General features: G+C 30.7%; 1 long non-coding RNA gene across 5 annotated transcripts; it reads right to left on the minus strand.

Annotated features, from left to right (window-relative positions):
* Positions 1-4,628: 4,628 nt before the first annotated feature.
* LOC141685926 (uncharacterized) lies at positions 4,629-13,843 on the minus strand. 5 transcript variants are annotated; one of them, XR_012560731.1, is made up of 7 exons: positions 13,687-13,843; positions 12,637-12,716; positions 10,349-10,558; positions 10,096-10,170; positions 8,685-8,825; positions 8,271-8,519; positions 4,629-5,306 (listed from the first exon to the last, which is right to left on the minus strand). It is a non-coding gene; the product is annotated as an uncharacterized LOC141685926 (long non-coding RNA). The 5 variants fall into 5 exon arrangements; XR_012560729.1 differs by having other exon boundaries at positions 8,271-8,347; positions 8,427-8,519; positions 8,685-10,170; XR_012560728.1 differs by having other exon boundaries at positions 8,685-10,170.
* Between the last annotated feature and the right edge of the window lie 1,564 nt (positions 13,844-15,407).

The raw sequence follows: 15,407 nt of genomic DNA on the forward strand, positions 1-15,407 counted from the left end.
AGCAGCTGGAAATCGCCTTCTTAAGAGAGAACTCTAAAGAGAATTTTGAGAGGAAGTTTGAGAAATGAGGAGTGAAATGAGGATTCTCACTTCGCACTTCTCTTATATAAGCGAAAAGCTCGGAATACGAGGCGTTTTTAGGCCCATATAGCCAGGCCCAACTTAAAAAACCCCATTATCAAGAAGTGTCAGGAATAATCTAGAAGCACCGATGGAAACTGAAGGGTCAAAAATTGACCAGAATTTTAAAGAAATGATTCGAACAGAGTCCTGATCGACAGAGAAAGGAATCCTGATCGATACTTCACTCGATCAAAAGAGTAGAAATTCACTTAGTTCGATCAGAGTCCTGATCGACAGAGAAAGGAATCCTGATCGATACTTCATTCGATCAAAAGGGTAGAAATTCACTTAGTTCGATCATAGTCCTGATCGACAGAGAAAAGAATCCTGATTGATATTTTATTCGATCAGGAGGGTAGAAATTCACTTAGTTCGATCAGAGTCCTGATCAACAAAAAGAAGAATCCTGATCGAAGGTACCGTCGATTAGAGTGGCGTATTGTGGGCTAGTTCGACCAGAATCCTGATCGAAATCGATCAGGAATCCTGATCGATTCTGCATAAATCCTGGTCGAAGATTCTATCGACTAGAGTGTTACTTTCAGAGTCAGTTCGATCAGGATCCTGATCGAAGATCTAATCGACCAGAATGGTAATATCACAGTAATATCGATCAGGATCCTGATTGATTTCGACCAGGATTCTTGATCGATTCGGCATGAATCCTGATCGATTTGGTATAAATCCTGATCAATTTTAAGCCAGAAAATTAAGGAAAAATCCCAGAATAAAGTGAAAAATTCCAAAAAATTGAGGAAAAATCCCAGAATAAATGGAAAAAATTCCAGAAAATTAAGAAAAAATCCTAGAATAAAGGGAAAAATTTAAGAAAATTAAGGAAAAATCCCAGAATAAAGGGGAAAATTCCAGAAAATTAAGGAAAAATCCCAGAGAAAATTAAGATAATTTCTAAATAAAAGGGATAAAAGTAAATCGTAGTAAATGTGTAGGTCGCTACACACTTTACGCAAAAATATCTTATAAGAGAGAAAAACAGCTATTAAGATAAGTCCTAGTGGGGATATAAATCCTTGTAGATTGGCCTTCAAGGAACCTCATAGGATAAGGAATCAGCTTCCTACTTCCTAGGACTCCTAAGTCCATCCTAATTCAGAGACTTGACCACCAAATCTCCTATACCAAGTCCAATTCAAGGACTCCCACATCTATATAAGGGTTCTCACCCCACAGATCAAAACTACGTTTTTTGCCTTAATTCTCTAATTCTCAGAGATACGTAGGCATCTCGTAAAGGCAGAATTAAGCTACGAAACACGAGAGTAGCCATTATAGGCCTTGAGCTCCCGAACCTTAGTAATAAATATAGCAAATAATAACCTTAGTTTTTTAACCATAACATCTCATATTTACTATTAACTAACATAATAGCTCGTGCGAAGAATGAGCTATTTTCGAGCAAGGTCGGAATTTCGCGTATAAAATTTTAGAATTTTGTGAGAACGGTGAACTTTATGATATTTTATAATGTTGAATTTTTTTGAATTTTGGGAGAATTAGAAGTTGAATTTTGAATAATTTCGTCCACATTTAAAGCGAAAACAATCGTGTTCCCGCGAATTGAATTCTTGTAATTCAGATAGATAGTAATTTTCAAGTATTTTATGTGACTTTTTTATTTTTTTAGAAAATGGTCAAATTTTGTTTTTTTTTTAAATCGAGTAGATTATGATATTAAGTTCGAAATAAACCTAAATATGTTGGTCTAAATCACAAATTGAATAAATTTATGAATTATGTGTACATTTGTTGCATTTATTCCATAATTGTTGACTTGTTCGATTTTTTGCTGTCAATTTGGTCACACGACTAAAATATAGCAATTTTGTTTTAAATTATATTATGTATACGTTCTAACAACATAATTATTTATTGAATAAACACGTATTATAAATTTTATTTGTTTATTTTTCGTATTAGTGTGAACTTGATTATTTGACAATGTTAATTTTTTTTACATATAATATCGTAGATTTTAACAAGACGATTACTTGAAAACATATTACATTATTTACTAAATACATGTTATGTCTTAATTTATTTATATTTTTCGTATTATGATTATCTTTATATGTTAGATATTGATCAAAATTATTATCTAAATTGTAACTTAAATTATTTAGAAATATATAGTTAACTAAATCAATATATAAAAACGGAAAAAACATGACTAAAAAGGTTATTTCATGAATTGCAATAGGAAGATAAAATTTTATTTTTTAGCGACACATACATATTAAGTGTTTGATTAAAAATATAAAAGACATGGTGTCATAGTGGTATTGTAATATTAGAACTAATGATTATACTGTTGTTCGATTCCCGCCAACAATAATTTAACTGAGAATAAATAATACTAGTATATAACTGTACGATACACGGTTATTTTTATCATTATATATTGTAAAATATAATTTTAATATATTATTGTTGGGATTCGAACCTTATACCCCAAGTATAATAATTTTATAATACATCACAGCTATTTTTATAATTATATATTATAAATTATAATTTTAATATATTACAGGTAGAATTTGAACCTTATACTTCTTGTATAATAATTTTTAAGATTATATATGACGTTTCTCATTAATTTGATCTAACAAATCTGGATTAAATGATCAAGGACCAACAACAAAATTTATAATATTTTACTTTTAATATAATAATACTAGCCTAAAACCCGTGCGATGCACGGATTTATTTAATATTATATAATTTTTTTAAATTATACTTTGAAGTGAAAATTTAAAGTTATGATATTAATCTATTTCAATTTTTAATAATATGATCTAGCTCCAGGCCCGTTATATCAACCAAATTCAGCTAATTATACTTAATTTTTTTAATTTTATTTTAGCCCGCGGTAAATGTTATTTTGTTCTAGACCGAATGGATAATATATACTATTTTGATTGATGACATTATCTCGACCAAACAATTTTTTTTAAAATTTTTATTTTATTTTAATTTGATCCAATAATATAATTTTTTTAGCGGAATCAATAATCTTATTATATTGTTTTAGTTTGAGCCACTAAATTCAACTAACTATATGTAGTTTATTTTTATTTTTTATTTACCATTGGATCAATAATATTATTTCGTTTAGCCCGACCCGGGTGAATAGTATATATTATTTTATTTAAACCAGAATCATTAGAAATATTGTAATTCTATCTTGAATATTTTCTATTTATTAGAGTTTTTTGTTTTAAATATTACTATAATTTCGGTGACCAAATCGACTACCAACCAAACTTTCATTATTTCGTCTTTAATATAATAGTATACGCATATATTATTGATATGAACTAAAACACAACTTTTAATTAAAATTTAATGAAATTTTACAAACACACATAAAATTATAATAAAACTGTAGTATTGTTTTTTTCTTTTAAAAAGCTCTGATTAAAAAAAGTCCCAAACATATATGATTATTAATACATTATCATGAAATTATTTTATTCAATAATTTTATATGAAAAAATTTTAGAATTTAATTTAAATTAATTTTTAAAAGATTATATAAAATTAGGATGAGTGTGATGCAAAGAATATCTTTAATATGGTTAAATTTTTCTAATGTAAATATTTTAGTTATAAATAAGTTTTAAAATAAATTAATCTATTATAAAGATTTTATATAAATAGGTGTTTTATTAGCATAGATTTTTGAAATACCTTGTATGTATTCTGATTAGAATACAGTTTTGCAGTAATTTTGTTTTAAGAGGGAGACCACTTACTTTATTTTATCACACTTGAACAGTCGACAACAAAACACACCGTAGCTCTCTTCATCTCCCCGATTACTTGTCCTGTTTAATTATTTTCACAATCCTAATTATATAATTATATATAATTGTTTTTATTTTAAATTTAATTTATACAAATTCATTAATAAAGGTAATTATGTAAATTTAGTGTATACCAAAAGACAGGTACCGTACCAAAAATTTTAATATTTTATCTTTTATAGAATAGTAATAGATTTTTGGGTTGTAGATTTAGTTCTCAAAATTGTACGGGTTTTGTCCCAATTTGACTCAATATATTTCTTGCGTTTCAAAAAATTAAATAAAAAAAATTGTCTAAAATATTTGTAGAGAAACAGTTATTTTAGTTGGTAAAAAAAAAGACAACGTATTTTACTTATAAATGTATTTAGTTAGATATTAATTAAGTAAGGGCAATTGAGTAAAATATTAATTTTTTTAGGAGAGGACAATTATGTAATTGAAGGAAGGACCGTAAAGTTAAAACCAAACATACCCGTTATATCCGATTTTCGCAGGGTCTGGGGAGGATAAGATGTACGCAATATTCCTCTTATTCATTCATAAAAATGAAGAGATTGTTTACCGAAAGACGTCCGGCTTGTGTGTATATGTGCACAATATATAAAAAATGTAAAAATTTTAACTAAAAAATAAAAATAAAATTTGATGATGTAGTGATCGAGACAAACCCGAGCCTATGATATTATTTACATAAGACTTACCTAATTTCAAATGTATTTAACATTTCTCAAATACCCCGACACAACTATTCTTGTCAACACGGGCTGAAAATGAGGTTCATGAACAATACTGTTCTCGTCAACACAGGAAGCACTGTTTCATTGATCCCTTAGAAGACGATGACCATCGAAAAAAAACTGTCGTCAAACAAATCCAGTCATCGCGGTCGCGTTGTCATCCAAAACCAAATTATTAGTATTTTCGCACTACATTGTGAACGACAACTGCTATTCCAATCAATAACGCCGATGGCTGAGTCCAAAACCAAAAGAAATACATCAAAGTGGCCATAAAAACCCTTATACATCAAACACCATCCTCACTGCCTCATGGCTAACAACTTGAACTTGCTTCTGTGTGCAAGCATTATATCTACCCTCGTACTTTCTCTGTCGGCCCTCGATCTCGACCTTAAGCATTCCTCACAGCCGCCAGAATTCGACCAAATGAACAATTTCGGAAATATAATAGAGGCCCTCCTTGACGAACCAGATGCACGCGGCTGCTCTTTCTTTACCATCTGGTGCAAACTTCCCACAGGCTTTACCACTGGACCGGTCCTACCTGCTTATGCCACTCTATACCCCACTAGACCGGTCCTTCCGGTCAATGCCACTCTATTCGTCCCCTCAAACCCTGCACTCATACACCTCAGACACGTCAAGCTTGCTGAATTTGATGAATCCCTAATGTCGTATCACATTAGGGACACGGATCCCTACACTGCTCCCTTCTAAATCAATCATCATTACAAGCAATTCTCCTAAAAATTTCACAGTTGACGATTCTCAGATTACGCACCCGAATATTTACGTGTCTCCTAATTTCACCATGCATGGTATTAAGAGCACCTTTAATTATAATATGTACGGAGAAGACATTCATGTACCACGCCGCCGCAACTGTTTTAGATAGGGTTTTGTGTCACAGTGTAGACGTAGGGTGTGTTTGGTAACCACATTTTTTGGTGAATAGCGGTTTCGTAAAATGACCGTAAAGTTTCTTATTTAATATAATAATATAGTTAAATAAATAATTCGATTTCAAAATCAAATATTTTTTTTAATTTTATTTATGTAATTGAATCGTAAGATAATGTTTACTTTTAGGTATATTTGTCTTACATTAATAGTAAAAATTATATAAAACAAATATTTTTTACTTTGGACCCATATAAAATATATATGTAACAACTACTGGTTAGAGGTGCAGATTGTTTTAATTTTTGCATTGTTTTAAGAACATAGTGTTTTTGCATTGTCTTAAACCATGAAATGAGATCGATGAAATGGGATTGTTGTTGTCGAGAAATACGGAGGATGATGATGCTAAGTTGTTTTTGTAAAATATTTAATAATTTATGAATTGCTAAAGTAAAGGAGTTTAACAAAGTTTTTAAGTAAAACAATAATTAAATAAAATAAACAATTAAGTAGCTGGAGAATTTAATTTATTAGTTATTAGTGGTTATAATATTATTATTCTATTTTATTATATAAACTTGTCCGTGATATTTAGAGAATTTGTTTAAATTAAAAGAAATAAAAAAGATAACGCGTTATAGTTGAAAACGATTTTATTTATTTTTCTATTATAATTTGATTACTGAGGCTAATAAAATTTTTAAATAAAATAAGAGTAATTTCAGTAAATTCAGCGTGTAGCAAAAAATATGCACCATACCAAAATTTTCATTTGTCTTTTATGTAAGAGTAATAGATAGATAGATGCATATAGAAGAGATGACAATGGACCCTATGTATCCCCACTGATAATACGGATGACACCAAAGTAAGTGACTAATCATGTGTGGACATGGCACACTAAATAAACCATGTTTTTAATAGGAAAAATATGAGGAGTACAAATTGTGTATTAAAATAATTATAAAATGGCACTGGCTAGATTTTTCATTGACTACAGGTAAAAAATCCCTCCTATATTTTGTAATTTTTTTTATGACTCTGACATTACTATTTTTAATAGTCATCGTTAAGGTTCAAAATATTAGCTTCGCTAATTTCTAAATTATTTTATTAATTCATATAGTTTACTAATTTTACAACAATTTAAATCTTTTTATTCCTCCATTGAGATTCTATTTTTTGACTCCATGATTGTGATTACCTCTTCGGACATTTTAATAGGTGGGGGTGAGCAGAAAAAATCGAAACCGAAAAAAATCGATAAATCAAACCGAAAAAAAACCACACCGCTAAAAAACCCGAAGAAAACCGAACCGACAAAAACAGAAATAGCAGTGCGATTTCGGTTCCGGTTTTTAATCAAAATCGAACCGAAATTAACCGCACCACTATATTATATATATAATATTATGTATATATACATGTATATATTTTGATATTTTGATAACCCGGTTCTAATATTTTGTTAATTAAATATTTACTTAACATTAGTATGATAAATTGTATAATATAATACCATAAATTAATTAAGATTAATATGTAAATACTCTTAAATCACAATTTTTTTAATATGTATATAATAATTTTATCATATGTTTTGATATATACTCTTTTTTTCATTGTTGTGAACATATATTTTTATTATATTTCGTATTTATTATTTAAGATAATATGAATTATACATTCAAAAAATAACTTTATGAAATATATCAATTTTATTTAACAAATTCTATAAAGTGATAAATCTTTAGTGATTAATATAATACTAGCGTAATACTAGCATAACAACGGACTGTATATAAATGCAATCAAAATGGTTGGTAGGAATACGATGGAATTTGTCTTTTTTGTTCTAGGTGACTATTGTTCAACAACAATGGTTAAATCCGTGGGGTAATATTTGGCAACATAGTATATACATCCATTTAACAACGCATATGTTGGAATGAGGTTTTATGAGTACAAAGAGATTATTTCAAGTTCAATAGTCATCGTAAACCACATTTTGTAGATAGTGGACGTGCTTATGACCTAAGTTGGGAATGTTTGTGCTGTTTACTACGTGTTTGTGCCCCATTTGATCTAAACAACACTGTCATAATTATTAATGAGCACCATATTGTATCTTTTCCTTTATACCTTTGTGAAATGAGCAAGAGACTCATCTTTGTATCTCTAGCTTAAGAGATATTATAGTTTGGTCACCAATTTCACAAGCTACGTACAGAAAAGTGTAGTATAACTTCCAAAACCATTCTTCATTAAAAAGCGGCTATCTATGCCAAATACAAATAAATAATAATGTTGATCTAAAAATATTTATATTAATAATTAATAAAGATGCCAAAGTGTCAAACATAAAATACATAGTTATTTTGCAAGTAAAATCAAATGTTATTTGATAGAAACTAAAGTTTGTTCTGTGGCTCTACTCTAGGGGCTCTATATCCATTGAAATAGACTGGTTAAGGGGAAAATGATAGTTTTTCTGATATATGTTGAATATTTGTAGGCGAAGGATTAAACAGAGTGCAAGTAAAAGAAAATTTATTTATTTTTAAAATAATTAGAGGTAGAAGTAAAGATCAGCTTTAGTATATCGTAATCAATGAAAAAGGTCATGTTAAACCTATTAAGGTACTATTAATATTCATACACAAAATCCTGCACAAACCTGTAATATTCATATTCGTGTTAATCAATGCATAACGGTTGTCTGCAACATTTTCATACACAAAATCCTGCACAAACCTGTAATACTCAATCGGAACATTAATATTAAAAACAAAAAGATAAAAAAATGCCTTCAATGTGGGATAGTTAAACTTACAGTGTCACAAACTGTAAAAATAAAGCTAGCTGAGGAAAGGGCAAATCGATATATTGCATAATCTTCAATACAGCTTCTGATTTTATATATGCCCTGAAACAACAAAATAATTTTATTTAGCCTGTTTTTGCTATCATAGAATGTCAATCAGGTAGGATACCCACTTGTGTATCAAAAATTCATTTTTAATCTGCCAATTTTTAGTACTTGTAATAAACTTTGGGGTCTCAAAATTAAATTTCTAGCTGCAAATATTACCTATTTTCTTCCACCAGGAGAACACTTGAAATATCATCAGGAGATCTTCCAGATCTCTGTAATAATTTCTTGCCTGCCTCAAACCTTATTTTCCAGAGAAATTATTTCCAAATAGGCTTTGCTCAGGCTCCAGTTTCCTCACTGGTTTTAGAATCTTTATATATTCTTAAGCTTTTCAGGATACACGTATTGCTTATTATTTAAATTTAGTAAATAAATTATTCAATCAAGCATATTTAAAAATTTTGCACGACTGGTATCAGGAGTTACATGAGTACCTCGAATTGTTTGTTTTAGAATGGGAAATCAAGAACAACCAACTCTCATGGCCGCTTGGGCCTTGGGGGCAGTATAAAGCATTATGTTCAACTTTACTACATGTTAACCAGAACCGATATCATCCTAAAATCTCAGTATTTCCTTCGGCATAACACTTTGTCAACTAACATTATTTTAACTAATTTCGCTAATTTTATTTTGGAGATATAACAATACCCTTGCATGAAGTTAAAACTACGTATGTCATGCATGTGCTTTATCGGTGGGTCGGTGGCTAAGTAACCTCAGGAATAACATTGTCTGCATTATTTTGTAGATTATAGAGTCACCGAAGAACATAAATTTGTTAGGAACATGCACAACATTTGAATTTCATTGCACAACAATAGAGTAGGCATTAGCTCACAATTGTGATTTCAATATGTTAATCTGCAACATTGACCGTTTAATTAAAAGGAACATATCTAGATAAGCCCATTTTATAATTTCATCATCAGTTTCTCAACGCACTAAATTAATATTTGTTTTCTGCTAAAAGCTAAGACCTTCGGTTAACACTAAAAAAAAATATAACAAACAATAACGCGTGTTATCTTGATGAATATAAGGACATGGATTAGGGATGTCGAAAGAAACTGTCTTAATACTTAAACATAAGAAACTCAAAGTTCGCCTTACGTTGTTTTGGCAATTTACTCGACTTGGACAATATAATTGATCGATAATAATAGGAATTTTAACATATATTAACTTTATATTCTCAAATGAGATCTTCCTTGCATATCCAGATCCCACGTGTGATATGTTTATGTGTGATTGGTAAATATTGGCATTGTGAAGAATTGGCTACTAAGTTTAATAGAACAGTGTCAGTGATTGATATTTAGAAATGTTCTATGCCAGTAGGTTGCTATATTTCTATTGGAGTTCCGATTAGATTTTACCAGCTAGGACTTTACTCTTACCCCAGTCAAGGTTCCTTCTAAAGTACAATTCCCCACATGCTATGTTCGTGTGAGCAATGACAAGTAACTTTTGAGAAGCATAATGTATTGCTTAGACAAGTAGCAGTCAAGCTTATGCAGTCAAAAATTAACTTAAATGACGATTGAAAGAGAGGACTACATGATACCATGACCTGGTCCGCGGGATATGCCTGTGATATTAACGAAGGATGATCCTCCGCTCATAGCTATGCCGTCATCGCCTGCATGCGATTATACATATCTAGATGGTCAAGTTTTACTGCCTACTCTTATAACGTATCTACTCTTAGAACTATATGATTTACTACATAAATATAGAACATTCACTAAATATATGCTAATAAGATTTATATAGGATCCAAATATAGAATTTATTTGCTGGAAGTGGAGAAATCATACCAGTTCCAATGTAAGAGTTCTTGACAGTCACATTCTTTGAGCCAGAGACGTTAATGCCATCCGTGTTAGGGCTTGTTTCAAGGCTGTTATCCACAGGTTAAATATTATGGCATCATAGCAGTTTGTTAGTATTATATGAATTCTTTGTGGGCTATTCCTATGTGTTAGACCACTCAGCCTAAGTCCGTTGCAGCAATGAAATACCAGTGCCTGTCCATGTATAATCTCATCGTCAATCATTTTCCCCCACCAATTTAGTTTCTAAATTTGTAACATCAATGTAAGAACAGTATAAACATATACAAGTATGACGAATATTAGAGATCACAAAATCGAGTACCAAGTAATGGTGCACAGTGAGAAGCGAAGTATAGTTACAATGTAAGTGGTCAAATAACTTGAAATTTAGAACCTCTTCAAATATTATATAACAGGAACTGGTATCCTTAAAATAATAGTATCTACTTATAGAAGGTCCCTTGCAAGTTCTACCCTGAGGAACACGAAAAGATATTCTAAGTAAATACTTGTTTGATTAATTAATTTTTAATTTTATATAGCAATAAAAAATTACATACAGTGTAGATCATGAAGACAAGGTTGAGACCACCAAGCAGAGCCTTGACAGTCAATCTGACCATCTCCAGTAATGACAAGTCCATTGACGTCGGAAAAGGTGAGCCATGCATTGATGTGGTATCCAGTCCATTCTAGTTTATTATTTGGTGCTACTATTTCCCATGACAACTTCCACCATTTCTTTAGCGAGAGATAGTTTTATTCTTTTTTTCTTTTTCAAGGTATGTAATTGAACAAAGATGGTGTTCCCCGCACTCCGACTCACTGTCTTCCATCAATTTACCGCGTCAAAGATACAAGATTAGGCAAAAAATAATCGACAACCTATACATATATAAGGATAGAAACATATATATTTGCTTGCGACTCTAGTATATTTTTAGCCTCTTATTTTATATAAAAGATACAACAGTAGGCACAAAGCAATTGACAGAGAGTATACATATATTAAGATTACAACATATATATATATATATTTTCACAACTCTAGTGCATACCTAGGCTCTTATTTTGATTATTAAGAATTAAAGCATTCTCCTGAGAATTTAAAAAAAATGAGAGGAAGGGTAATTGAACACGTACAATGAACCAAATGACATGTTAAGTTAAACCTAGTGCGGCTCAACACCAACTCTCTGAGTTCTCCGAAGAGTTGACCATAAACCCTTGCAATTTTACTTTACCTCAAAAATATATCTTTGCTCATGATCCAATTATTTTACCTAAAAGTTCTATGCCTACATACAATTCCAAGAAACATGTATATATTCATGGCTCAACTATTAGTAATTAATCTTTAATAATAGACATTATTTTGACACCTTTTTCACTTATTGACTTAATCACCTGACACTTTCTTTCCAGTAATAGAAGAAGGCAACATAAATCCTTGAAAAAAAAAATTACGTGTATACTCTTTTCAAAAACCTCATTCTGAAAAGACTCTAATTTCATTAGACTTAATCAACCACGTGTTAATTCTATTCCAACCACGGACCCCGAATACCATAATTTACAATTATCTAGTTAAATTTAAGTTATTCAAAAGGTAAATTTTTTCATTTATAAGCAACTTAAAGAACCAACTAAGGTAAACATTCTAACAAAATATGGACGTCATGGATGACATGACCAACATCAATCCCATTCCAATACAAGACCGATTATAAAACTCAACAATTAAAGACAGCAGAACACATCAATCACAATATGCATGAAACAAACAGAACTTATTTTTTCACAAACACAATTAATATAAGCTTATAAAATTACCAAATACCAACGTTCTAAAACCGCAAAGTATATATGTTGTTCCACTTCTTCCTATGACTCCTTGTAATCATATGTCCAAAATCAACGACCACACTTCTTTTGACCTTGATAGGAAAATTTAACAACCATTTCATCTGCTACTTCAAACATGGCCTATATCAGTATCAAGCATCCTGAAGCTCTAAGATCGTATCTCTGTGCACCAATAATGTACCCATGACAAGGTATCAAATAGCACACCTCTAGCAGCGACACATACACATGACAAAAACCAATTTTTGAATTTTTTTTTAACTGAACTTGCATACGTACTTTCATGAACAATATTATATATAATTCGTAAACATATTTTATAGATTTCAATGCCAAGCGTACAACAAAAAAGACAAAAACTTTAGGAAGGAAAGGAACTTCAGAGGCACAAAATGACTTTTTACCTTCGAAAATTCCTCCTCCGTCGCCACTTGCTGCGTAGTGCTATCTGGAGCAGCCTCTAACTAATTGAAAGGAGGAAAACCTAAATATACAGCCACGTTAAAATTTTTTAGACAAGATTGAAGCATAGAACATGTGAATTGACACGAAGAAAAATTTAACCCTATCGAAAAGCACAGTCAGAGTCGAGTATAACGTATTTAACACGTCTATTGTGGGTTTCAAAGGCTGTACGACTATACTTGTACACTTCAACATCTTAAGTTCTTTCACCTTTTATTTTGTGAGAAATATTTTTGGTCTTCCTTGCTTTTTTGGAGTGGGACCCTTCAAAAAGAAGGGTCGAGAATTATTTGAAAATTTTTAGAACGCCCTCTGTTTCGCGTTTCGGCTCCATTCAAGAAAGACACTATAAATTGCAGGCGATACCCTGAATCAGTGATTTATTACAATTTTTTGTCTTGTTTGAGAGATGAAAGATTTGATAATTATTTTTTCACTAGAAAGGGGTTTAAATACGGAGGGACCTGAGTTATATTTTCAAACTCACTGGTATGATTTTTTAGCACATAAATAAACGTAATTATGTATAGGGGGCGGAGAGTAAAATGGGGAAAAAATACTTGCTAGAATCTTAATCAGACTTCACTTTTATATATGATATTAGGAGAATGCTTGAACACATAATCTAATTCTACACAATTATAAATTATTATTATATAAACTTTCACCTATTGTCTAATGTTATGTGTTTAAATGTTCAATCCAGGGCATTTGAAAAGTTGGTTGGCAATAATTTATAAGTCTGTCATGCACAGTGGTTCAGAACTTGTATATATATTTTGACGCTCTAAGTTTAGGGTTAAGATTAGAATAAACCGATTACTCTTTTCAATAGTGATCATTTGCAAATTATATATATTCTTATTGTGTACTACATCAGGTTCTACTTGTTTCCTCCAATCTAAGTACCTATATGTCTGATGACAGGGTACGCAAATAACATATTTCATATATTGATAATCACGATTGAGAGACATGGAAAGAATTACCAATTATTAGAAACACCAACAACGAATATCACATGACAACATCTACTTTTCCAAAATCGATCCAAATTGTATTACTATAGCGGCTAAGGATTCAAATTGGGCGGTAATCGATCTCCGGTCTGCCGATATCTTCTAGGTCACCGCCCGACGAGGTTTATGTATTGTGTATTGTAGTAAAACCGTAGATTGATCATGAAATAAAGCTAAAGAGGGGGAATGGCAATTTTGTTAATATATGTCTTATAAGGTTATACTGGTCATTTCATAGCCAATTTCTTGGCACTTTTTACCCTTTATGTTCTGGTTTAATATATAGTAAGAGATTATCATTTAACTTGATGTTATTTTTTTATTCAACACATTATCAACAAAAAATTGTATAAATTAGAAATATATAAAAAACCCGAATAAAAACCGAAACCGATGAATGGTTAACTGAAACCGAAAACTGTTTTAAGAAATTTGGTGGCGGTTAATAACAATTAACCGAACCGAATCGCATAAATTGGTTTGGTTACGATTAAACCATGCACACCCCTATTAATAGGTTTGAATAAGGATGTGCAACTAGGCAAGCATGTACAATGTAGCATATTCGCTCTTCCAAAAAAAAATATAACACTGTAATAGTCTAATTTTGTTGTGTAAAATCAATTTTAACCCAATTCAACATTATAATAGTATAAAAATTACATCAAATAAATAGCTGACACCAAATTCGATGTCAAAAATATATTTGTGTAATTTTAACATCAATTTGATATAATTCATAATTACTATTATATTATTGGCTTTATTAGAAAATATAAATTTATTTTCACCATATCTCATTTATATCTTATTATATCCAAACAAGTTATTCATTTTTGGAAAAGTAAGAATATTACATTCTTACTTATATATTTATGATTTTGAGACACTATTAACATGGACCTCCCCAGATGTCAACGTTACTTTGTTACTTTATTTTAGTGTTATGAGTTGAAAATGATCTTAGAAAATGGACGCCAGGAACGTAGAATAATTATAGAATTGTGTTTGCTACACTATTTTAGTGTTTGAGTTGGAGATGATCTTAAGAAATGCAAGCCTGGAATAGTAAAACAATCATATAATTGTGTCTGCTAAATGTACAAAGTGATTGGTTAACAAAAAATGTGGAAGTAATTTTGTCATCTTTTTGATAAATTTAATCCCTTGGGCTCTGCAGCCCAATTATAATATGACAACATCTAATAGGAATAACTTATGCTAAGGGTCTGCGTAAATAAGGCCTGTATATGATGTGCGCCAGCCCATTCTGAGATAATTGATCATGATCCAGTTGCGGTTAATGCTTGCGTACTGAAAAAAGAACTACAGTACTAAGCTAGCTTGTGATGTGACCAAATGGGTCACTGGACCTTTCTATCTAATTAGAGAATGCATGGTCAGATTGTACAGCTTCTTTTCTGTTCAAACCCATGGTTACCCAAGGTTTGGTTTAACTCTTTTTTACCATCTTACAAACAAATTCAAATACTCACGTACTCAATTTTTAACTAAAATTTAAACTTTTAATATCTCGTGAAAAACATTCAATGAGAAACTTAATATTGGGAAAAACAATAGTACAACGACTAAATTAACACAACGAGGCAGTTATATAACGAATAACAAGAACAAGGCAAATCACTAATAACAAAAACAAGCTAGGAAGGTTGAAAATATAAAATAATCAG

The sequence above is a fragment of the Apium graveolens genome, chromosome 9 (genome assembly GCF_009905375.1).
Source record: "Apium graveolens cultivar Ventura chromosome 9, ASM990537v1, whole genome shotgun sequence".
NCBI lineage: Eukaryota > Viridiplantae > Streptophyta > Magnoliopsida > Apiales > Apiaceae > Apium > Apium graveolens.